This window comes from Cupressus sempervirens, chromosome 9 (assembly GCF_028749045.1).
Source record: "Cupressus sempervirens isolate cs-2001-9-10 chromosome 9, ASM2874904v1, whole genome shotgun sequence".
In the NCBI taxonomy this organism is placed as follows: Eukaryota; Viridiplantae; Streptophyta; class Pinopsida; order Cupressales; family Cupressaceae; genus Cupressus; species Cupressus sempervirens.
Window position 1 is genome coordinate 152,364,706 of NC_143126.1, and position 27,961 is coordinate 152,392,666.

Genomic DNA, 27,961 nt, shown 5'->3' on the forward strand with positions numbered 1-27,961 from the left:
GTCTTTATAAGGAAGACAATATCTCATAGAGAAGATATGATAGAGAAGGGGATGATGAAGATGATGATATAGAGGAGAAGATATAGAGTGGTTAATATACTATTTTCAGAAGCGAAAGATATCAGATCACAAAGGATCAAGATCAGACGAAGCAGAATAGAGCCAGCATTCACAAATCAAGGATTGTAAACTATCAGGTTCATTTTACCTAATACTTTCTAGCCATTGTATTAGCATGGAAATCCTATGGTGATAGGTTAGCTTAACAGCTATTTCATTGATCCTAGAGATAGGTGATTAAATCCTTTAACAGGGTGACACTTCATGTTAAGTGTTTGTAAATCCTCTAACCAGGTCACTATTGACATAGTGTAAAGCCTTTAACAAGGCAGGCCTTTAACAAGGCAGGCCTTTAACAGGGCAAACCATCAGAAGTGGTTAAACAATATTGCTGCAGTAATTTTTGTGGGTATCATCCCCACCCCAGTTTTACCTTCTTATTCCTGGAGGGTTTCTGGGTTACCAATTTTAGGTGTTATGTGTTATTGATGCATGTGTTAGTTTCATGTTTACTTAATGTATTTACATGCATGCAATTTATTTCCACATAAAAGTTTTATAGGACAAATTTTAGTACTTCTGATTCACCCCCCCCTCTCATAAGTACTCTTTCCACATTTGAATATTCCAACAATTTTCATTTGCAGTTGTTCTTTTCCTACACATGTACACAAATAGCTTTTACTAGCAACAACATTCATCATTGCTTATTAATATACCTCTTGAAATTAGCATAGAACTAATTCACAACTCCATGCATTTGATTCTATGAAGGAAAAATAGGTGAAGACTCTTCTTATTAGCCATTATTCTTCCCAATTCTTCTTTGGACCTCATTAATTTTTGATTTTGTGAATGATCCTCAATTCCTGTCATTCTAGAATTTTTAAAATCTTATGCGGTTTCTACTGCAAACCCTTGAGTCTTACTATTGAATATTATGATGATATCTAGAAGTAATCTTATACTATTTATAAATCTATTTGTTTGATCTTCCTTTCTAGATCTTGCATTTTTATCATTTTGCATATATGGTTTGGTTATTATACTATTATCACAAATTATACCTTACTAAGATTCTAGTTTTACATAACAACTTTCTTCTTTTTAAAGAATTTTTAATGATTAAAGGAATTTTACCTTTGGATCACTTTTAATTAAAATCTCTCCCTCTCTTTCCATGTTTTTTACATATTTGTCTTTAAAACTAGAGAAGACCCATGATATCTATGGTTTGGAAGTAAAGATATAATGTTGGTAATTATCACATCTTTACCCAGTTTAGGATTTATACTAGTTCATAAGTATTTTTATTAAAATTTAGTTCCCACTTTATTCAATGGAAATAATGTGCTTTATAAATTTCTGGTTTCCCATATACAATTCATTTCTTGATATTTTTATTTTTTTAGTCAATTAGCAAAAAATTGTTAGCTAGGGTTAGTTTTGTTAACATTTTGAACTAGAATGGAAGAATGTGGTAAACAAAAACTCAATAACCAATAAAAAAGTGCATTGTCCTCTGAGAAACCTCCACTTGAGGATGAAAAATCTAACTCCCAAAAGATAGATCCTTTATTGAATTCTCAAAACAAATATAATGTTCTCTTTCTTATGATTGAAGAATCTAAACAATCAATCAATATGATTTTCATGCAACATGCTGAATATACAAAATTATAAGTATCACACAATGCTTCTCACAATAGATATGTCTTACATAAATTAATCATTCATACACTGATCCAATGTTCAAAGACCAATGTATCATAATAAATATATTGATAATCAAACCTCCCCTTCAATTTGACCATAAGTCAATAATCAAACCCCCCTTCATTGATTATTAAGTTGTTTGTTATATTCTTTTCATAGTTATAATATGCATATGAATAAAGGAAGGGGAGATTGATTATCAATTTGAAGTGGGCTTTGATTATTATTATTTTTTTATAGCTCAATCTCCCCAAGGTATAATGTGATATAGACCACCACATCTTGGAGGAACATGAAGTTGTGAATATGGAGGAACATGGAGGTGTGATTATTGAACCTAAAGATCATGATCCCATGGAAAATGACAATCATGCACCATAAAACACATTTGAAGATGATGGTACAAATGCATTGATCCATGACACATTTTGTAGTAGTGTTGTTGCTATTTCTGATGATGATGATTATTATTATGATGGGGATGACATTAAGGTTTTCCATCATATACCACTACTTGAGAAGCCAAACATGGCCCTTTATGAAGGCTCCCAATTAGTTCTTCTCTTAGATGTAGTTTTGTTGGTGAATTTGAAGGTTATGAATGGTTTATCTAACATAACAATGTCATGAATGCTAAGGTTTTTCATATATATTATTTATACTAATGAATTATCTTTTTTAATGTACATTGATAGGTTAGTTTTTGTTACCACCATCAAATATTTTCCCTCACTCGTACCAAGAATTATGTGCCACTATGAAACATATTGGAATGAAGTATTAAGAAATAGATGCTTGTGGCAAAGATCATAATATTTATCATAAAGAACATGAATATGAATTAAAATGTCCCAAATTCCATATGAGAAGATGTTGAGATAATAAAATGACAAAAAATGTGCCTTACAAGGCTCTTCATTACATCCCCATTATTCCACATGTTAAATGATTATTCAAGTGAAGCAGCTTCGAACAATTTATAGACTATCATGCATATAATAGAAGTCAAGATGACATTATTGGAATGCCCATGGATGGTTCATCATTTATGGACTAGAGGAAAAGTGACCACACTTTAAATGAGAAACTCAAAATATCAAGATTTCTCTAGTAGTTGATGGTGTCAATCCACTAGTAGAGGTGAGATTTGTTTAATTAGTATGGCCTATTCTTTTTATCAACAATAATCTCCCTCCATGGAAGTCAATAAAGAGCGAGCATAGTATGTTTTCAATGATTTTTCTATGTATTTTATAATTTTATATTAATCTACATGTAATTATAAGCCTTGGAGTGAAATGACCACAATAATTATCTAATGTTATTGTTTATTCAACTAGGTAAGTACGAAGTGAAAGATATGAATGTATATAATCTGCCCCTTCTCGATGAGTTTTTGGTTTTATGGAATGGTTTCAATATGTATGATATCTCTAGACCAATTAGATAAAAACAATTTAATTTCATGTAATGCTTGTGTGGACAATTCATGATGACACATATTTTACACATTTCTATGGTATGTTATGGTGAATTCTAGTTGTACATGATAATTCTAATTCTAAAAATTAACATATTTAATCCAATTCTATCATTTTCTTGTAGGTTTTTAAATAGAGGGAAAATTTTCATGTCCAATGTGTGGTCCAAAGATGAAATCACATCATTACAAAAGTTTATGAAACCATGTATTTGATGAGTATAGTCACTTCCTCCACATAAATCATAAGTATCAAAGTGTTGAAAAATGGTTTTTTAATGGGAAAGAAGAGACTACATCAAAGCCATGAAGAGTGACTCTTCACCTATGGTAATTGCAATATATTATCATTCAAGGTAGTATCACTCCACCTAATGGCTTATGTTTGGAAATTATCTATTTCAATTTTGATGGCTAGTTATATAATTGATGATCGTGAAGGTTGTCAAGGCATCGCTCACCACCTCCCAAAGAGACTAAAATGTTATCCTAGAGAATATAGTAGGATTCCCTACTATGAGAAGGTACAAATTGTGAATTTTTTTGATACTATACATATTCAAAGGAATGTAATAGAGACACTCTAGAAAACATTGGATGGAATCTGTGACAAAGAAAAACTTTCCAAAATTTGTAGTGATATTCATGATTCCAATCATGCAATGAAAAAAATCATTGAATCAAATAGAAATGGAGACTACATCAATGCAAGTACCATTCATTGGTTATTAATGGAGAAAAAATGTAATTCACTAAAAGATGTCATATGAAAACTTCATTTTCCTACAGAATTTTATGTGAAAATACGAAAATCTCATATCAAAGAAAAGTGAATTTGGACCAGGGTTGAAAATGCATGATTGACATACCTTCATCAAGGTATTCCATGGTATTTTGTATTTACAATATATTTTTGAAATTGCATTTAATATTCATTGTATAACAGTAGAAAAGAATGAAATGATCAATTGACAATTATTTTTGAATCACTCCTAGAGAAATTTGAGAATAATATCAATATGTGATATGTGCTATATGATCTTGGAAAATACATGAGGTAAGAAGTAATATTTGTTAAATATATCAAACAACTAATATATTGTAAAATATCATATTTATTTATTTTTGTGCCTTGAATCCCTTGTAGGTTATTGTCATCTAAAGAAATCCATAAAGAAGATATAAAATATTGGAAGAAAAGAATTCCTCAAGTAATGTGTGAAATGCAAAAGTGTTTGCCTTCAACTTTTTTTCTTGCACAAGAACACTACATCATAGACCAAGTTGAGGAGATTAAATTATGTGGACCTGTACATAATAGGTTAATGTGGATGGTTGATGCAGAAGCATCCAGTGGTGTAAGGAAAATTCTGTATCACCCAAAATATGTTTAGAGATAGTTTCTGTTTAATGTATTTTTATTTCTGGATACCCATTTGGGTCAAATAAAGGTTCCAACTCTCACAGTTCCACTATTAGTTTTTTGGGTTAGAGTTTTAAGCACCTTGGGATATGTTAAGTGTAGAAAATGAGTTATTTTTTAATAGAGCCAAAATTATAATGAATTAGAGGGTGTAATTTGGAGGGATGATCATACTTGTAATTTAAAGTGCTCTAGAAAAATAATAAGGTCAAAAGACTTTACGGTTAGAAAGTTATTATAGTTTTAAGTTTCCTAAAGACCTCCTAAGAGTGCTTCAAAGTTAGATTTGGGGCACTAACTAGCCTTGTATGGGACTAAAAAATGGGGGACAATTGAAGCTGGTCCATAGGGCTATAGAGCGCTTCAAATTCTTTTTGGAAATGTAAACAATTCGTTAATTAGAGTCTCGGTTCAAAAGTTATGCCTCCCAGAAGTTGGACTACTGTTTTTGGATTTTTCTAATTTTACACCAACTTCTAACATGACTTCTAGAACCTTCTATTTTTGTGGTGGATGCCAACTGGAATTTTCTAGAATGTATTCCTAACCCTAAATGAATTGGGGTCTATTTAAGAACATTTTTGGCATTGTAAAGGCAGTTCTTAGTGGAGTTAGAGAGAAGGTACTATGTGGAGGATTTATTTCTCCAAAATCATACTATTGTAAGCACATAGGACATTTTTCATTGATAATAATATTTCCCTTTTATTTTTTGTTCATTCTAGTCTTTGGTTGTGTCTCCATCAAGTGGTATTAGAGTAGGTTTTCCTAAGTGTGTAGACAGAGCGCCAACTATGAGGCAGTTTGCACCAGGACTATGTGGTTGTGGGTTTGAGACAAGAAGATGCCTCCATGAAGGGAACATGGTGGAAGGGCTAGAGTTGTTACTTCTAAGGTTAGATCCCTTTAGAGACAAGTCCAAGGATTGCAGGAGGAGATCCACAGAGGATTGAATGTTGCTGCAAGCAATGAAAGTGAGGAAGAAAATGAAGAAGAAAAAAATATTGGATAGGAAGGGGAAGGTGAAGAGGAAGTGCTAAATTAGGTAGAGGAGAGGTTTTTTAGGGCCATTTATAAACTTGGAAAAAAACCTAAAATTGATGTGGGTATGTTTTCAGGAACTCTAAACCCAGATGAGTTGATCGATTGGATGAATGAACTAGAGGAGTATTTTGAGTATGAGGATATCAAGGACCCAAAGAGGGTTAAGTTTGCAAAGGCCAAAATGAAAGGCCATGCCAAAATTTGGTGGCAAGAGATTTAGCTGGAAAGAAATAGAAGAGGAAAGGAGAAAATCACAAGGTGGGATCGCATGGTGGACAAACTAAAGAAGCAGTTCATTGTATTTGGTTATGAGATTGATTTGTTCAAGAAAATGCAATGGTTAAAGTGAGCAGGAAAACTATCCAGAAATATACAGAGGAATTTTATCGACTTCTTATTAGGGCAGGGCATGCAAAAGTTAATAAGGAGAAGGTTGCCCATTATCTCAGTGAGTTATGACCTAGCATTCAGGAGGAGTTAAGTCTAGTTAGAATGACTAGCATTAATGAGGCATATCAGTTTTCCCAGTGAGTTGAAGAGAGGTTAAACAAAAGGTTTGACAAAAGGAAAAGAGGGCATGGTCAAGGAAGAAGGGGTGGTGGTAGGTCATTTGGAGGCTGAAATGAGACCTAGAAGAAAAATGAAGATGTAGGTACTAGTAGGAACCAGAGGAATGAGGGTTTCAACTACTCCCATGATTGAAACTTTGGAGATTAGAGAGGAAGAGGTAAAGGACATGGACAAGGTTCAAGAAGAGGAGTCTTCTATGGTACCTATTTTCATTGCAATGAAGAAGGCCATTGTGCATTTGAATGCCCTCAATGACAAGAAAGGAAAAATAGGAGAGCTAATGGTCAAGCAATGGTTTCTCATGTGGATGAGGACACATAGTCATCACATTCTGAGAATGTAAAAAGAGGAGAGGTTCTCATAATTGAAAGGGTCTTACAAAGTCATGATACTACATGTGGACAAAGGAGGATTTTGTTTCATACCAAGTGCAAGTGTGAGGATAAGTGTTGTGATGCGATTATTGATGGTGGCAACACTGACAACTTGGTGTCTAAGGAGATAGTCTCTAAGCTAAAGATCAAGAGGGAGAAACACCCCCAACCCTATTAAATTGCTTGGGTGAAGGATGATCATAAGGTCCTGGTTAGTGAATAATTTTTGGTGAAGTTCAAGATTGGGAGTTATCATGATGAAGTTCTCTGTGACATTATTCCAATGGATGTCTGCCATTTATTATTTGGAAGACCATGGCAATTTGATAGACATGTTGTACATGATGATCATGCAAATACATACTCTCTAAAAAAGGATGGAGTTTTCCACAAACTGAAGCCCTTGATAAAGGAAGGTGAAAACATATGTAGTAGTGCCAAGATATGTCTTGTTGATGGAAGAATTTTTTTGGATGGTATGAAACATCAGTATATGTGTTATGCTTTAATTCCTAGAAGAGATAAGGAAGGTAGTGGTGAAATTACACCTAAATTTTTAGGCCTATTAAGAGAGTATGGAGATGCCATCTCTGATAATGTCCCAGAAGGGTTACCACCAGTCTAGTAGATTAGTCATCAGATAGATTTAATCCCTAGACTAGTTTGCCTAACAAGGCCACTCATAGGATAATTCCTACTTAAACTAAGGAGCCAAATAGACAAGTTCAAGAGCTATTGAGGAAGGGTTTGATTCCAGAGAACTTAAGTCCATGTGTAATACCTATAGTACTAGCACCAAAGAAGGATGGAGAGTGGAGAATGTGCACAAACTTTTGAGCTATAAATAGAATAACCATCAAGTATCAGTTTCCTTTGCCAAGAATGGATGATCTTATAGACTACTTGAGTGGATCTTAGTACTTCACAAAGATAGATCTCAAGAGTGGCTATAAATGGATATGGATATGAGAGGGAGATGAGTGTAAGATTGCATTTAAGTCCAAGGAGGGTCTATATGAGTGGTTAGTCATGCCCTTTAGATTGACCAATGCACCAAGCACCTTCATGTGGCTTATGAATGAGGTACTAAAGAAATTCTTTGGAAATTTTGTTATTGTCTATTTGGATGATATTTTAATTTTTAGAAAGACTTTGGATGAACATTTATTTCACATTTTTAGTGTCCTCGAAAGGTTGAGGGAAGAGAAAATTTTGATTAATTTGAAGAAATGTAGCTTCGTAAAAAAAGAGTTAGTCTTCTTGGGGTTTGTTGTATCATCTGAAGGTCTCAAAATGGATCCAGAGAAGGTAAAGGCCATCTTGGAATGGCCTACTCCAAGGTTTGCTACTAAGGTGAGATCATTTCATGGTCTAGTTAGTTTTTATAGGAAGTTCATTAAGAATTTTAGTGGCATATGTACACCCCTAACTGAAACAATAAGGGGGGATAGGAAAGAGTTCAAGTAGACTACAATAGATGCAAGGAGTTTTGAATTATTGAAGAAGAAGGTGACAGAACAACCTATGTTGTCACTTCTTAATTTTAGTAAAGTGTTCTAGGTAGATTGTGATGCTAGTGGTAGTGATATTGGGGTTGTATTGAGCCAAGAAGGTAAGCCTATTACATAGTTTAGTGAAAAATTGAATGATGCAAAGAAGAAGTATTTTGCTTATGATTAGGAGTTCTATGCAATAATTTAGGCCTTAAAAAAATAGAGGCATTATTTATTGCCAAAAGAATTTTTCTTGTATACTAATCACTAGGCATTGCAGTACCTAAATAACCAAGTTAAATTGAACCAGAGACATATGAAGTCGGTAGAGTTCATGCAGAGCTATACGTTTGTGTTGAAACATAGAAGTGGAAGGTCTAATAAGGTTGTAGATGCATTGAGTAGGAGACAATTCTTGGTTATAGTAATGCAGGTTGAAGTGGTTAGGTTTGATGAACTCGAGAATCTGTACTGGAAGGATCTTAATTTTGTTGAAGCATGGAAGCCTTGTAAAGAACCTATTACTATAGATAGAACTCGGTGGCTAGATTATTTGATTTAGGATGGTATGCTATTCAAGGGCAGTCAATTATGTATTCCAAGGAGTTCCATGAGGGAAAACTTGATCAAAGAGAAACATAGTGGGGGAATGGCAAGACACTTTGGTTGAGATAAGACCATTGCCATTCTTAGAGAACATTATTTTAGGCCTCAAATGTCACAAGATGTGAAGAAATTTGTGTAGTGTTGTCAATTATGTCAATTAGCCAAAGGATTTAGTCACAATACTAGAGTTTATCAGCCATTGCCTATTCCATCAAAGCCTTGGGAGGACATAAGTATGGATTTTTTTCTTGGATTACCGAGGACACAAAGGGGTAATGACTCAATATTTGTGGTGGTTGATAGGTTCTCCAAGATGGAACATTTCATCCCATGCCACAAGACTCATGATGTTGTACATATTGTAGATTTGTTTTTTAGAGAAGTAGTGAAACTACATGGTCACCCAAAGAGTATTGTTTCTAAAAAAGATACTAAATTTCTTGGGTAGAGAACTTTATTGAAGAAGTTGAGGATAGAATTGAGGTTTAGTTCTACACATCATCCATAGTTTGATAGAAAGATAGAAGTGGTAAATAGAAGTCTAAGCAATTTGCTAAGGTGTTTAGTGGGAGATAAGCCCAAGGGGTGGGATTTGATTCTTCCACAAGTAGAATTTTCTTACAATAATTCTATAAATAGAAGTACTGGTAGATCACCATTCCAAATTGTGTATGGAAGTAGCCCAAAGACTGCACCAAAATTAAGAAAAATGGAGCAAGGGGAGAGGACAAGTGCTGAGGCAAAAGAATTTGTTGAACATATCAAGAGCCTACATGAGGAGTTCCATTCACACATCACCAAGATGAATCAATAGTATAAAGCTATGGTAAATCAAAGGAGGAAATATAAGGAGTTCCAAGTAAGGGATTTGGTTATGGTACACTTACAAAAGGAATGATTTCTAGTGGGTACTTACAACAAGCTGAAGATGAAAAAATTTGGCCCCTGCAAAATTTTTGAAGAAGCATGACTTGGAAAATGCATGTGAGGTGGAGTTTCCAGATGGGATTCACATTTCTCCTATCTTCAACATTGTAGACTTAATAGAATATAATGATGATGGCATAGATGAGGGGTTGATGCTAGAGCCAGGTCCAATTCCTACTTCTAAGAAGGAGGAGATAGAAGAGATTCTGGACAGTCATGTGCGTAGGAGTACCAAAAATAGGTAGTATGAAGAGTACCTAGTGAAGTGGAAAGGACAACCAATAGAGGACTCATCTTGGATTATAACAACAGAGGTTGCCCATTTGGGTTTTCCTCTACCATAGAGTGACAGGGTCACTTTTCAATCTACCCTAGGTGTTTGATGCAGGCGCATCCAGTGGTGTAAGGGCAATCCTATATCACTCAAAATTATGTGCAGCGATAATTTTTGTTTAATATTTTTTAATTTATAAATACCCATTTGTGTCAAATAAAGGTTCCAACTCTCATAGTTCCACTATTAGTTTTTTGGGTTAGAGTTTTAAGCACCTTGGCATATGTGTAAATGTAGAAAATGGGTTATTTTGTAATAGAGCCAAAATTATAATGAGTTAGAGGGTGTAATTTGGAGGGATGATTTTACTTGTAATTTAAATCACTCTAGAAAAAGAATTAGGTCAAAAGACTTTAGGTTAGAAAGTTATTGCAATTTTAAGTTTCCTGAAGACCTCCTAAGAGCACTTCAAAGTTAGATTTGGGGCACTAAACGGCCTTGTATGGGGCCAAAAAATGGGGGACAAGCAAAGATGGTCCATAGAGATGTAGAGTGCTTCGAGAGATTTTTAGAAATGTAAATAGTTCATCAATCGGAGTCCTGGTTCAAAAATTATGCCTCTTGAAAGTTGGACTACCATTTCTAGATTCTTCTAACTTTACACTAACTTCTAACATGACTTTTGGAACCTCCTATTTTGGTGGTGGATGCCAACTAGCATATTCTAGAATGTATTCCTAACCCTAAACAAATTGGGGTCTATTTAAGAGCATTTTTGGCATTGTAAAGGTAGTTCTTAGTGGAGTTAGAGAGAAGGTACTATGTGGAGGATTTCTTTCTCTAGAATCATACTATTGTAAGCCCATATGACATTTTTCATTGATAATAATATTTCCCTTTTCCTATGTGTTCATTCTGGTCTTTGGTTGTGTCTACATCAATGGTTAAGAGGCACTTGAAATTTTTGAAGGGTTTATTTTAACAAAAATAAAATCCCAAGAGTTCTATACTTGAGGGATATATGATATACCACATTATGGTGTATGTTACTCAATATCTTTCAACAAAGACCCATATAGACTGCATTTGGGATCTCGACTCCATTAAAAAATTCAAAGGGGAGTACTTGGTGGGGAATGGTAGATTGAGGAAAGTGAAAGGTAATCAATTATTATACTTAATTAACTCTTAATATTGAAAATTAATCTATTGCAAGTCATCTATATGCTTTTGTACAGTTGGTAAAGGCTGGGTTGCAATACATTTGTTAATTTCAAATAATCAAGATTGGATTAAATGGTACGTATAATGGTATGGATAAAATGATTTGGATGCAATATAATTTTTATTGCAAACAATCAACATCTAGGATTTTCCTCTTGTTAAAAATACCTAACCCTGCAACTAAATACCTTTTTGTTCACACTTTGGCACTTTAATTTTGGACATCACAACTTTCTAACTCAACCTACATGTGGATCTCCTTTGCCAAGCTCAAGATCTAGGCCATTGAATTATGAGAGGATTGGTATAGGAGGGATACAAATTTCATCAGCTTTCTCTTACAAACATTCTCTAAAATAATTGAACTGGTAACTTTTTACTTTGTACTTTGACAACTTTATACTTTTTACTTTGAAAACTGTGTACTTTTTCCATTTTTTAAAAAACTAGATAGAGCTCTAAAATAATGATCTACCCAAGTTGAGAAATCCTCTCTTTCCAAAGAAAGCACTCCCTGAAGTACTTATAACATCTATGCTTTCAATGACATCATCATGTTTATTAGATGAAGATAGCATTAGGAAACTAATACTGCTAGATTGAGGCTTCATCTTCATGTCATGGCACTTAATTGATAATGTTTCTTTAGTTTTTACTAAGCTCATTTTACATTGAGGCATATCACATTGTTGTTGTTAGCATAATGGCTAATATTGAATATTTTGTGAAATTTTATTCCTCCCATAAAAATCATTCACAACAAGATGATCATTACGCTCAAAGGAATCTCATTCAACAAACCAAGTTGTAGATCAGAGATCAGCCATTATTTCATCCTAACAGGTGGATCGGTTAAATCCTTTCACAAGGTAGGCTTAACAGTCTTTTGTAAATCTCTTTATCGAGTGCATACTTTATTGTATGTTTGTAAATCCTTTTACAAGATGGACCTAGTAGTCATTATAGCTCCTAATAGGGTAGATCATCAGAAGTGATCATTGTAAGCCTTAATAGGCCAACTTTATAATGTAGTACTAAAGCTTGTGGGTATCACCCTCACCCTAGTTTTACTTTCTATTTGGAAGACTTTTTGGTCACCAAATTGTGTGTCAAAGTGTTATAAATGTTTAATGTTTTTAGTTTCCCATGGATGCAATTAGATCATAATACACATGAAGGATTAATTGGTAAATAAGGATTAAGTTTTCTTAGTTACTTATTCACCCCTCCCCTTTTAGTAACTTAGCCTATTATATATATTTTGAACAACAATGTCTTCTTCAACAAACATTCCTTCATAAGAGTATACAAATTATTTTCATTCTCCTGGTTCATTCATAGGTTCAGCCTCATATACTTCTATATATTCATCAAAATTCACATTTGCACTTTCCACAACTTTGTTACTATTACTATTTAAAGACTTATAAATTTTACTTTTTTTAGAATATCCTACAAATACATCTTCACTTTTTGCATCTAGCTTACCATTCTTGATGTTTCTAAGAATGTAACATATGCTTCTAAGTACCTTAAAGTATTTGACATTGGGTGAGTATCCGTACCATAGTTCAAAAGGTGTTGGATGAGTACCTTTCTTGATTTGTACATGGTACAAGGTATATACAGATGTACTTACAACTTCTATCCAGTATTTCAAAGCAACATTTTTCTCCATTGTGAGTGTTCTAGCATAGTCCATTATAGATATGTTCCTCTTTCTAGCTATTCCATTTTGTAGAGGGGTTCTAGTGATAGATGTCTATCTTTTGATTCCTCTATCATTAAAAATTATCTTGAACTCATTTGATATAAATTCTCATCCTATATTAGAACTCAAACACTTCATACTTTTACCTGTTTCCTTCTCAACTCTTGTGAAGTACCACTTAAACATTTGGAAAGTATTAAATTTCTATTTCAAAAACATAATTGTCATCATTCTAGAATAGTCATCAACAAACAACATAATGCACTTAACTCCTTTGTAGCTTTTCACTTCAATTTTTCCTCACAAGTTAGTACAAACAATCTCTACTATACCTTTAGAGGTATGAGTTTTACTCTTAAAACTTGACTTTGTAAGTTTTCCTAATTGACATTGTTTGCATATTACATTATTAGGCATATTAAACCTAGGAAAACCTCTAAGTTTTTCTCATATTAATAATACTAACCAAGTTATCAAAATTGACATAACATAACCTTTTATGCCACAACCACACATCATCAAATTTTACAATTAGACAAGTAGCATCCTTTATAACAAGATAGAATAGATTACTCCTAGTTTGGTCACTCTTTTCAATTAGTTTTCCATTTGTGTCATATATCTTAGCAATCTTGTTTTCAAACTCAACCTTGTATCCTAAATTATTTAGTTGTGACACACTCAAGAGATTATAGTTAAGTCCTTCAACATAGTAAGAATTCTCACATAAAATTTTATTAGCGAGTTTAATATAACCTTTTCCTTTCATCAAACATCATGCATCATTACCAAATCTTACACTATTTCCATTATAATAATTCAAGGTAATGAACTTACTTTTGTCTCTAGTCATGTGATGTGAACACCCACTATCAATGATCCATTTGTCATTCTTGTTCACACAAGTCACAAGTGTAGTTGCCTCATCTTCATCAAATATGTCCTTCATTGCAACATACACCACTTCTTCATCATGTTCATCAAATTCATCTTTTGTTTACTCTTTAGCAATGTAGCATGACTTTTTTCCTTTGTCTTTGAAGTCGTTGTTGTCTTCATCTCTCCTACTTTTGTATTTGTCACCACCTTTGTAGTTCTTCTTTTCTGGACATGTAGTAGCAATATGAACAACCTTGTTGCAATTGAAAAAAATGATAGATAATTTACCTTTGAACTTACTTTACCTTTGTGGAATCTTCTTTTCTATAGTGCTTCAAGTTGTTCTACATCCTCCTTATCTGTATCACTATCACTAGAAACATATTTTATCTTTTTCTTGCTTTTCTTCTCATCAAATTCCTTCAATGATACTTGAGCTTTGAAAAAAGATTCAATATTGTCAAGTTTATAATTATCAAAGTTAGATAGCTCAAAAGTAGTGAGTCTACCTCCCAGAACTTCAAGTGATAGATTATTCCCTGGTATACATCTCAATTCTTGAATTGTAGAAATTCTAATAGCATATATAGGCATCAATGTCCTGAAAACTTTACTTAGTACAGTATCATCATCTATTCTACTAGTACCTCCTCTTATTGCATTGACAACTTCTTTTATTCTTGTGCTAGATTGAGAAATATTTTCACCTTCTTCCATTCTCATATCATCAAACTTACCTCTAAGACTTTTAGCTTTGGCTCTCAGAAAATTACTATTTCCTCCATAGATGGTAATTAAGGCATCCAACATTTTCTTTGCAATGTACTTTTCTCTTAGGTCACTTGATGAAGCAAAACCCTTGACTCCTTGCTTCTAACCAACCATTCCAATAAATAGGAAATTAATATCTTTTGCTACTTATTCTTTGTTGTCCAATTCAGGGTTAGGATAGATTAGGTAAGATACAATGAATCTACTCCATATTTCATATCTCTTCTAGAGATTTCTTCTTCAATTCTCTTTGAATTTTCATCAAAAATGATTTACGTTGAATTATGTGCCACCAAATTATTAGGCTTATCTTCCACCCTATTCACACAATCTAAGAAAAAAATGTGTTATCTTAGATCTAGTGAATTCATGGTCTTTCAAATAATTCGGCCACTTTGCATTAACTTTCTTTTGATGCTCGGCACATACTACATTGCTCAACATCCTTTGTAAAATCACTAAGAATGAACTACAGTTTATTGTTTCTTGGCATCAACTAAACTTCACCTGGCATCCATTATTTTTCTTGGCATACACTATAATAGACTTTTACTCAGCTCAAACTAATTTTTTTCTTGACTTACACTAACTCTGTTTGACACCTACTATCCACTCAATCATGCTTAGTAGGAAAACTTTGTTTAACTTGTTCTTCTAATCTTTCTTAGTGTAACCAAATTTTGTAACCTTAAGTAGATTATCAATACATCATGAAATCAATATCTTAATTGATTATTGTACTCCTTTACATAATCATAACTCAACCTTTCCTCTAGGTACTATTGTTACATCTTTTGATAAAATCCTCTTCATCAATCAAATAAGTGATAGTACATAAATCATATAAGTAGTTGCCTTACTAGAAAAGAGAAGGTTTGACATCAGTGACATAATGATGATTGAAACATATTAATCATACTTGTTAAACAATCTTCTTCAATCTATTCTCAAAAGAATCCAACATAACTAAGTGAACCTACACAAGATAACTCAAAGAATTCAAATGATGTAGATACATCATCTTAAGGGGGGATGTTTAAAAAAATGATAAGAAGATGGTAAAGTCATGCAAATATATGTTAAGTTTGAAGTGGTGACAAATTCCATGATCAAGTGTGATCTAGGTTCAAGTGTGATCTAGGTATTCCCATCAATGCTAAAGGGGAAGACATTTGGCATAAATATCTAAAGTATACAGACTAACTAATTAAGTTTCTAGTATACTCAATTTTGATTAAGTCATCATTAATTTCAAGACGTAGAAGGAACATCAATAAGTATAAAATCGAGAGTGGCGAATCACATCAAGCACATGTCCTAATCTAATTCATAATAATGACAAGAGGAATGAGATGGACAACCATTTAGATGGACTTGTGCTAAGTGAGTTAGATTTTGAAGAATGATGAAGCATATTTAGGAAAGGTGATGTGACCAATAGTGATGTAGTGGGGTTAAACTAATACAAGAAGAGGAAGCCAATATAAAGATAAATGTGACTACAATATGAAAATCTCTATATAATTTACTCATTTTGTATTTAAAGGTGACAATTTTGTCACATTGAGGACAAGTGAGAGAATTCAAAATTGAATTCTTTCAGGTAGATAAATTCATCATGGGCATAAAACATTTTGAATTTTGTTTGTACATGTTACTTGTGACAAGAACAGTGCATGATAGTAATAGGGGAACAAGGTTGGTATATGTTTGAGAATTAAAATTTTGAATTCATAGATTGGAGTTTTAAAGAAGAGAACAAAAGGACTATCAAAGATAATGTTGCTTCAAGGAAAAAAAAATGATTATAAAGTGAATAACAAAAGAGACAAAAAGATGAGCTAAGTGTCATCTCAAGGGGAGGAGAGTGACTTAAAGAAGTCAAAAATAGTGTGTGAAAGACAATCTATTGAGGAGAAATCTACTAAGCCTAATCAATACAAGTAAAAACAATGTGTAGTGGCTAAGAGAGACAAGAATGTAAGTGATTATGTATGAGTTACACAATTTAGGGAGAGTGGAACAAATTTATTGATAGGTCCAAGGACGACCAAAGAGATCTATATCCAAAATATATAAAGTAGATATTCTCATTAGATCATCCCCTCTATTTTTTTCTAATCACTACAATAGAAAATCTTGTCAAGAGTTGACTTTAAAAACTATATTGTGGGTCAGTGCAAGAGGTTGGTTCTCTCTTGATGCCAAAATTTCAGTCATTTAGAGGTTAAATATATAAAAAATCAGAAATAAAAATTGTACCACCTGGATTTTCCTTTATGAATATATAATTTATTTGTATACCCATACGATAGATTATGCTTTTGGTTTGGATCTTTAGAAACCACTTTTTCAAAATGCTTGTTTTAGGACCATACCACACTCATGTATGGATACCACAATTTGACACAACTAAATGATTGTTTGTGAATCCTTTTAACCAAATTTACCTAACACACCAAAGATTGATGAGAATAATTTTCTTAAATTGTTTAACAAATTTTTTTAAATTAATTTTTAATTGACGATTAGGCTAATTTCTAAAATTTCTTATGTATAGAGACCATAATTTAATCATAATTAAAAAATTTGGATTTTTTTAAATTTCAAAAGAATTGTGTGAAGATTGATGACATGTAAATTAATTTAAGAAATATGAAAAATTAAAAAAGTTATTAAAGTTTTAGTGAATCTCACTATTTTATGTTTAATAGACACTTTTAATTAATAAATAATGTAAAAATAGAAAATTAACTCATAACAATATGAAATTTACATTTCTGAAAATAGAATAGTAAGACCTATAATGGATTTTCATTTTGTCCAAAAATTCAAAGGGGAAGGGCATATAAAAACTACAACAATCTCTGAAATTGCTGATTAATTGCCTTAGTCAAAATTTTGTTCATAAATGCATAGACTTGGTCCCACCAACACTATGGCATGCCTTTCTGCAAGGAAAAACTAGATGCCAAAGGGAAATTCATGCCCATGGCATTAGGATCTGACACCAGATTTGCAATTCAAAAATTGGGTGCCATATTCTAATTTAGCCATTATGGGAATCAGGCACTCGATATTTAAAAAATCGAGTACCTAATTATTTAAGAATTAGGTATCCAATTGTTTAAAAATTGGGTACCCAATTCTTAAGTACTCATCAAGCCCCAAAAGATGCCCCACAAGGAACTTATCAATAATTTTAATGATTGAATGCCAATTTTGGGCTGCAACAAATTTTTTTTGTCACAATTATTTTTTTTATTTGTCATCTTCAAAAATTTGCAAGCTATTGATTTGAATTCAAACCTAGTGCAAACATGGGACCAAAAAAATAAAGAAAGAAGAAAATAAAATTTCTAACATATGAGGAGATTGCAACAAACAAAGAGAATGAACCATAATGTTAACAAGAGAGAAAAAATGAATTAGAGAGTCGAGCAATGTTTTAGAAGAGAAAGACATTAAGGATACCAGAATGGATGAAGAGGTTGAAGAAGAGAACCCAATACGAGTAGATTCAGGTGTACATTCTAATCAAACATTCAATACATGTGTCCCTCTAAACCCTCAAGTTTTTTCTCATGATGAAATTGTTGATTTTGTAGAAGAAGGTTACAGTTTAAATTATTTAGGTCTTCTTCATGAGAATAGATTGCTAAATGATCATGCACAAAAAATCCAATGGAAATGCAATCTATGAAAGAAATTCCAATAAAAACTGAAAATGAGATTCAAATTGCAAATAACATTGAAAATAAAATGCCAATTTGATTCAGGGTGCTCCCCTTAAAACCATAAACTCGTAATAGAAACAAAGAAACAAAAGCTAATGCAAGAAGAAAATATGGACTTATTTGCATTGAAAATGTGGAATTATAAAATTCTCAAGTACAATATGCTAATCTACATGGGCACCTTCATTACAATAATTTGCAAGACAAGCTACGAACTATCACCTAGAGCTTTCCTAGACAATGTTTGGGCCTTTCTTAAATAGGCAGTTTTATGCCACCAGGGAAGGTTCTAGATGCTCAAACTTAATAACTAGGGCCAAAAAAACCTAACAATAAACATAGAGTCAGCCAAATACATCTTTGAAAAATTATTTTAGAAATTTTGGTAATGAAACTTCTAAAGACCATAACTCACAAACCGTTCCTTTGATTGGCTATTATAACCACTTTTTGGAAATGCTTGCTCCTAATCTACAGGCTCAAAATGGCACTATCACCCTTCCGTTGAGTTTTCAAACCTCATCTAGGAATTCTAAGGCCTCCAAAGGTGAGCCTATAGATTTTTCTACAATTTTTTCTACCATAAATCTATAATAACTTCTTTGATACTAATGCTTAAGCAATGAGATTTTTATGGTAGTCTTACAACTCTAAAATGAACCTTCCTATAGAAAATGAGAACATTTTGAGCTTGTATGATAAAATTACTAAAAATAGTAATAGAAAATACTAAAAATAAAATATGTTTGGGTGATGCAAGATTGCCCTTACACACAGGATGCTCCTGCATCAAACATTCAAGGTAGTTTGAGAAGTGAACCCATCACATCTCAGGTGTTCAGAGGGAAACCAAGATGGTTAACCTCCTCCTTTGCTAGCCATGATGAATCCTCAACTAGTCTCCCTTTCCATTTGACCATATATTCCTCATAAGTTATGTTTTTGATACTTTTTCCAACACGACTATCTAGTATCTCTTCAATCTCCTTTCTAGTCAAACTAGTTGTTGGAATGCTCCATTATGTTTATGCAACTTCATCTCTATCACCTCTTTCATAATACTCTATCAAATCTAAAATATTAAATATTGTTGAAATATTCAATTTAGTAGGCAACTCCACTTCCTATGCATTTCTAGAATCATGCCTCTTCATTATCTTGCACGGTCCAAACCTCTTCATCTTGAACTTATTATATGTACCCACTAGAAAATACTCCTTTCTCAAATGAAGCATGACTTCATCTCCAATCTAAAATTCCTTATATCTCCTTTTCACATATACCTTAGCCTTATACTATGTATTCATCTTTATGATGTGCTTCCTCACCTCCTCATGGATGTTCTTCAAATGTTCAACAAAACTCTCTGCTTCAACACTACTTATCTCTCCTTTATCCAAGTACCTCAGTTTAGAAGCATTTCTGGGACTACTCCCATATACAATCTAGAATGGTGATTTACTACTACTCCTATTGATAGAATTATTATATGCAAATTTTGCCTATGGTAAAATCATATCTCATCCTTTTGGTTTATCTCCAACCAAGCATCTAAGAAAATTTCCCAAACTATGATTCAAAACTTCTATCTATCCATCAGTCTATGGATGATGTGATGAACTAAACTTCAAAGTTCTCTTCAACTTCTTCCACAATGTATGCCAGAAATGCCCAAAAAATTTGGTATCTTGATTTGAAACTATTCTCTTTGGCAAACCACATAATCTCACCACTTCTTTGATAAACAAATCTACTACATGAACAACATCACTAGTCTTCTTTCAAGGAATAAAATGTGCCATCTTTGAAAACCTATTGACCACCACAAAAATAAAATCATGCTTGTGTTGTGTCCTTAGTATTCCAAGAACAAATTCCATGCTGATATCCTCCACTTCTTTAATGCTTGAACTATAGCATAAAATTCCTAATCATAAACTTAATATTTTATTTTTGCATCATTCAACTTCTCATTGAAATAAGCAACATGTCTACCTTCCTGACTCAAAGAAGCTCCTATTGTAGTACCACTAGCATCATAGTCTACTTGAAACACATTGTTAAAATTAGAAAGTGCTAAAACAAGTTGCTCAATAACTTTCTATTTCAATAGGTTAAAATTCTTATATGCTCCTATAGTCCACTTAAACTCTTTCCTATCCCCTCTCATTTTTTCAGTCAAGGGTCCACAAATACTACTAAAACATCTTATGAACTTTCTATAAAATGTAGCTAGTCCATGAAAAGATCTTACCTCTGTCACACTCCTTGGAGTAGGCCATTCAAGGATAGCCTTCACTGGTGCAGGACCACCCATCAAATTAAGTAGTCCTAAGGTCTTCACCCATCAAACTAAATAGTTCTAAGGTCTTATAGGCCTTTTCAAACTTGATTTTTGCATATTTGGTTATTTTTAGGCTTTCTTTCATTTTGATCCTATTCTATGAACCCTTGAACAACTTTTGGTATTTCTATAAACCAATTGTTTCATGATGTCATAGGGGTCTAGTAATCTCCTAGGGTCTTGTTAGAAGTCTTAGGAGGTGTTAGAATCTCTTAGAGTTATAAAAAATTCTTAAAGGAAAAATAAGTTGCATAACATGGCGATAATGAAACATTTATGCTATAATAAGGATTTTTGTTTGTAATGGTTCCCTCCAATGGTCACAACCTTTAAAATTTGGTTGGACTAGTTGGAGGAAGGTATTCATAAGCTCCTAAATGTGGGTGGAAGACATGGATTGTAATTTGTTGCTTTGAAATCAATAAAAACCATCATTTTTCTTGCAAAAACATTGTTTTTCTATGCATTTTGTGGACTGAATAGATTAGGGTGGCTGGAGAGTCAAATTTTATTGAATCTTGCTAAATCACCTTTCCAATGAGTCTACTCTAGGCTCTTGAAATGCTTGGAGATTAGAGATATAAGAGTTTTTGTGAAAGTTTCTCTCAAACCCTAACTACCTAAGGTTTTGAAGGAAAATGCTAACTTCTTCCATTTCCATCATTGGAAAAATCTGATTTTCTATGGAATGGGAGGTTGTCAAGTGTACTATAAGATTCTAGTAGTTTCAAGATAGGAGCAGATGGTGACCATACTATATATGGAAAAATGAGTTGGCATCCTCATGTGACAACTCTACTACATTATGAAAATTGCTGATTTGTAGGGCTCGAGACTTTAGCCAGTGGGTGAAAATATGGAATCAATCTTCCCTTATCCTAACCTAACTATCTGATGCATTGGTTTGGTTCATTTCATTGAACTTTTGGTACTTCCTTTGTTAAGGTGACCTAATGGGGCAATTAGGCCTATATATTAGTGTTGTTTTGGAAGGTCAAAAAGTGACTTCGAAACTTTTCCTTTTGGGAGTATAACAAACTCAATATAGGGTGTTAGGAATGTAGGTTTCATCATAGGGTCCTTTGGAGAAATTTTTACTTGTGATACAATTTTCTTGTGGAAGGTCTCCTTGCCTTATTGTTGCATTATTAGGACAGTGTAACAAAATTTGTGTTTGGAGTGTTGCTAGACCATGATTCCTTGGTTTTGGTGTTGTATTGAACCCCTTGACATGCTAATAGACCTAAAAATGTGAGTATCCATCATTCATGGGTAATAAGTCAAGTTTACTAAGTGTGAAGTTGAATGGATTAGCAATGATCCATTAGTGTTATTTTTGTATCAAGGTGTAGAAGTTTGGGTGAATTGTCAGTCAAGTTGGATTGGTTTCAGCATAACTTTGTATTGTGCCTGTTAAACCCTTACCTTTGCATCAATTGGTATCAGAGCCTTAAGATCTCTAAGGCTTGAATTTTTTCATCAAGTCTAAAGAAGAAAGAGATGGATTTTCATCAAGGATGACAAATGCTAAGATTGTGAAGTATTTGAGGGAGAAAAAACAAAAGGAGACTAAGAAAAAAAGTAGGGATGATCTCAGAAATACTGAGATAATGTAGATGAGGGATGAGATAATCAAGCTTAAGGAAGAGCTTGGGAAGAGTAGTGGGAACTCTAGTGATCTTGAGCAAGGGAGTGATGATGAACCCCTTTTGGAGGAAGAAGAAGAAGAACGCCCTCCAGATCAGAGGTTTCTTATGAAAACTCTAAAGTCCATGGAAAGGAGATCCTTGGATACTAATTTTGATTTTCCTACTTATGATGGGAAGATGGATCTTGATGTTGCAGTGGATTGGGTGAATGCCCTAACTAGTTTCTTTGATTGTGAAACTATCTCTAAAAATCAGAAAGTGGAGATAGCCAAGTCAAGGCTAAGAGGGTCTATATTGGTATGGTGGAACTTTATCCAAGATGATAGGGTAAAGAAAGGAAAAAATTAGATCTCCACATGGAAGAAAATGGTGGCCTTGCTTTGAGAAGTCTATGTACCTGCAGATTATGAAGTGCAACTCCATAAAAGGAGGATCAGATTGAGACAAAAATATATTGATGTCTCAATATATACTGAAGAATTTCACAATATTGTGATGAAGTCTAGTATTGTAGAACCAGAGAACTTAAAGCTTGCAAGGTATTTTCAAGGGTTGAAATTGTCAATTCAAGATGAATTAAGCCTAACCACCATAACCATTGCCCAACAATGTTTCATGTTGGCTTCCAAGGTAGAAGAAAGGTTCAAAAGGAGGAGTGAACAAGGTGGAAGAGGCAGAGGAAGGAATGATAGATCAAGAAAAAACTCTTGGAATAAAGGAAATTCAAACAAATCAGACAAGTCCTCTGATCAAGAGGCTAAAGAACAAGAAGAATCAAGTTCAAGGGGACATGTAAGAGGTAGAAGATCCTTTGGAAGTGGTAGAGGAAGGTCTAATAGGAATCTAAAGTTTTACAACTACAATCAAATAGACCACTACTCCAACAAATGCCCGAAGAAAGCAAACAAGAATGAAGGTGAGAGGAGAGCTCAACTAGTCCATGAGGAAAGAGACCTTGAAGCAAAAGAAGGCATAGCATTGATGATGAGACAAGCATTTTTGCAAGTACCGCATACTAAAAAGCCTCTACAAAGGAAGAATTTGTTTAGAACAAGAGTAAAATGCCAAGGGAAGGTATGTAATCTACTCATAGATTCTGGTTCCACTGAAAATTTAGTTTCTAAGGAAATGGTGCAAAAGTTAGAATTGATTAAGACTCCTCATCCTTTCACCTATCATGTTTCATGGCTCACTAAAGGTCAATAAACCCTTATGACTAAAAAAACCATGGTGGAATTCTCCTTGGGTGACTTTAAGGATATTGTCCTATGTGATGTAGTGGAGATGGATGCCTACCATCTGCTACTTGGTAGACCCTATCAATATGACATGGATGCCACTTATAGTTGCAGGAAGAATACCTATACCATAATCAAGGATGAAAAAACTTATACTTTGAAACCCTTGCCTGATCAAAAACATGAAAAGGAGCCTTTAGTTGCTTTTGTAAATGAAAAAGAGATGTTTGAAACCATTAAGGAATCCAATTGGGGTATGTGTTGATCCATAGGCCAAGGGAGGAAGCAAAGTCTAATAAGGTTAGGCCAATCCCCAAAGAGGTGCAAAAGCTTCTTAAGGAGTACCATGAGATAGTGGAAATTGATTTACCTTCTTCCTTGCCACCCATTAGGGATGTGAGTCATCAAATAGACTTTATACCCAGTGCTTCCTTGCCCAATAAGGCCCCTTACAAAATGACACCTACAAAAAATGCTAAGATTGCTAAACAAGTCAGTGAATTGCTAAGAAAAGGTCTGATACAAAAAAGTCTAAGTCCTTGTATAGTGCTTGCTATTTTGGCTCCAAAGAAGGATGGAAAATGGAGATTGTGCACTGACAGTAGGGTAGTCAATAAGATCACTATTAAATATAGGTTTCCAATCCAAAGAATAGAGGATCTACTTGACCAGCTAGGGGGTGCCTCCTACTTCTCAAAAGTTGATTTAAAATTAGGTTATCATCAGATAAGGATAAAGCTAAGGGATGAATGTAAAACAAAATTTAAAACAACAAAGGGTTTGTGTGAATGGCTTGTTATGCCATTTGGATTAAGCAATGCACTTTCATCCTTTATGAGGTTAATGAATGAAAATTTTCAAGACTACAATGGAAAGTTCTTGGTTATCTATCTTGATGATATACTGATATTTAGTTGTAGTTTGGAAGAGCACCTTAAACATTTGAGTATGGTATTCAAAAGGTTGCAAGAACATAAATTTATTATCAACCTTGAAAAGTGTACCTTCTTGCAAAAGGAACTCACCTTCTTGGGATTTGTGATCTCTCAAGGCACTTTAAAAATGGATTCTTCAAAGGTTGATGCAATAGTTAACTAGTCTCCTACTAAAACACAAAGTGATGTTAAAAGCTTCCATGGGCTACCCACATTTTATAGGAAGTTTGTGAAGAATTTTAGCCATGTTTGTGCTCCAATTTTGGATACTATTAAAGGAGGAAGAAATGTTAAGTTTGTGTGGACAAAAAAAGCCAATGATGCCTTTGAATACATTAAATCTAGGATTGCACAATATCCTATACTAACCCTCCCTAATTTCAACAAGGTTTTCACAGTGGAAATAGATGCTAGCAACCTAGCTATTGGGGTATTCCTAAGTCAAGATGGCAAACCATTTACATTTTTCTTAGAAAAACTAAATGATGCCAATAAGAAATACTCCACCTATAACTTAGAACTTTATGCCATGGCCCAAGCTCTTAGAAAATGGAGACATTATCTCCTGCCTAAAGAATTGGTAGTTTTCATTGATAACCATGCATTAAGCTACCTAAACTCACTAGACAAGCTGAATGTTAGGCACCTTAAATGGATGGAACAATGGTAGGCATATTCCTTTAGCGTTAAGCATAAAAAGGGTCAAGTCAACAAGATGGCTGATGCATTGAGCAGGAGAATCAATTTGGTGCAGCAAATCCAACTCCAAAGCATTGGGATAAGTGCTCCCAAGGACCTTTACAAAGATGAAACTAATTTTGGCAATATTTATTAGGTTTTTACTACATTAGTGGGTAGGTATAATACTGATTTCTCTAAATATCTCATTCAATATTGCTTTCTTTTCAAGGGACATCAGTTATGTATCCCTAGGTGTTCAATGAGGGATAACATTATTAAAAAGAAGCATTGTGGGGGAATGAGTGGCCATTTTGGTCTAGATAAAATATTAGAGGCAGTTAAGAGGTATTACCGTTGGCCAAAGATGCAAAATGATGTAAGAAAATTTGTTGAAACTTGTGTCATATGCCAACAAGTCAAGAGAACATCTACTAACCAAGGTCTTTACCAACCTCTTTCTATACCTTCTAGACCATGGAAAGCTATCTCAATGGACTTTGTTATGGGACTTCCAATAATAAAACAAGGCTATGATAACATTTTTGTGGTTGTGGACCATTTTAGCAAAATGGCACACTTTATACCCTACAAGAGTACTCATGATGCATCACATATTGCACAATTATTCTTCAATAAAATTACTTGAATCCATGGGTTACCTAAGTCTATTGTATCAGATAGGGATGCCAAGTTCCAAGGTCATTTTTGGAGAACCTTGCATAAGAAGTTGGGAAGAAATTTGCAATATAGTTCTGCTTATCATCCTCATATGGATGGGAAAATAGAGGTCATAAACAAATCTCTTGGTAATCTCCTTAGCTGTTTGACAAAATAGTACACTCAAAGTTGGGATCTCTTGTCACCACAAGCTAAATTTTCCTTTACTGACTCTTGAAAAGATCCACAGGTAAAAAACCCTTCCAAAAGTCTATGGCATGCATCCTAGGCGACCTATTGAAGGGGAAGAACTAGCAGAAATGATAAAACAAGTGCAAGAACAAGTAAAGGACAATTTGGAACAATCAACACAAAGCACAAGGCAATGGCAGATAAGAAAAGAAAAGAGGTGCATTTTAAGGTAGGTGAAAAAGTATGGGCTTACCTAAGAAAGGAGAGGCTTCCCAGGGATCAACACACCAAGCTTCAAATCAAGAAAAAAGGGCCATGCACAATACTACACAAGTTTGGTGAAAATTCTTATGAAATCACTCTCCCAACATCCCTTTCCATTTCTCCTATTTTTAACATTGTTGATTTAACTCCTTTTAATGGAAATGTAGATATGGCAGGTTTTGATGATGAGGAAGAGTCACATGCTAATTAGTTGTAGTAACTTCCACCAAGCCAACCCCTTCAATTAGAGAAGATCCTTGACACTAAAATCTACAAGAAGACTAGGCACACAACTTATTTTTGGTACCTTGTCAAGTGGAAAGGTCTTACTGACATCAATGCCACTTGGATGAAAGAGTAAGACATCATCAAACATGGCTACACTTTGGATCAACTAGCCTCAAGTGGGAACTTGAGTTTCAAATAGCCAAGGCAACATGGTGCAAGACCATCCCATCAAATTAAGTAGTCCTAAGGTCTTCTCCCATCAAAATAAATAGTTCTAGGGTCTTCTATCCCTTTTCAAACTTGATTTTAGCATATTTGGTTATGTTTAGGCTTTCTTACATTTTGATCCTATTCTGTGAACCCTTGGACAACTTTTGGTATTTCTATAAACTAATTGTTTTAGGAGGTCACAGGAGTCTAATAGTCTCCTAGGGTCCTTTTAGAAGTCATAGGAGGTGTTAGAATCTCTTAGAATTTATAATAAAGTCTTAAAGGTAAAATAAGTTGCATAACATGGAAATAATGCAACATTTATGCTATAATAAGGATTTTTTTTTTGTAATGGTTCCCTCTAATGGTCACAACCTTTAAAATTTAGTTGGACCAATTGGAGGAAGGTCTTCATAAGCCCTTATAGGTGGGTGGAAGACATAGATTGTAATTTCCTTCTTTGAAATCAATAAAAACCATCATTTTTCTTGCAAAAACATTATTTTTTGTGTGCATTGTGCAAAGAATATAGATTAGGGTGGCTGGAGAGTCAAATTTTATTGAAGCTTGCTGAATCACCTTTGCAATGAGTCTACTCAAAGCTCTTGAAGTTCTTGGATATTGGAGATATAAGAGTTTTTGTGAAAGTTGCTCTCAAACCCTAACTACCTAGGTTTTTGAAGGAAAATGCCAATTTCTCCCATTTCCATCATTGGAAAAATCTGTTTTTCTATGGAATGGAAAGTTTTCAAGTGTACTATAAGATTTTGGTGGTTTCAAGACAAGAGTAGATGGTGACCATATTGTTTATGCACAAATGAGTCGGCATCCTCATGTGACAACTCTGCTGTATTATGAAAATTGTTGATTTGTATGCCTTGGGATTTGAGCTAGTGGGTGAAAATTGTGAATCTATCCTCCATTATCCTAACCTAACTATTTGATGCATTGGTTTGGTTCATTTCATTGAATTTTTAGCACTTCCTTTGTTAAGGTGACCTAATAGGGGCAATTAGGCCTGTATAGCAGTGCTATTTTGGAAGATCAAAAAGTGATTTCAGAACTTGTCCTTTTTGAAATATGAAAAACTCAATAAAGGGTGTTAGGATTGTAGGTTTGATCATAGGGTCCTTCTGAGAAATTTTTACTTGTGACACAATTTTCTTGTGGAAGGTTTACTAGCCTTATTGTTGCATTATTAGGATAGGGTAACAAAATTTGTGTTTGGAATGTTGTTAGACCATGATTCCTTGGTTTTGGTCTTGTATTGAACC

General features: G+C 33.8%; 1 pseudogene; it reads right to left on the reverse strand.

The window, feature by feature from the left end:
- LOC149537961 (DNA mismatch repair protein MSH2 pseudogene) overlaps positions 1–27,961 on the reverse strand; it is a 103,126-nt pseudogene that overhangs the window by 59,524 nt on the left and 15,641 nt on the right.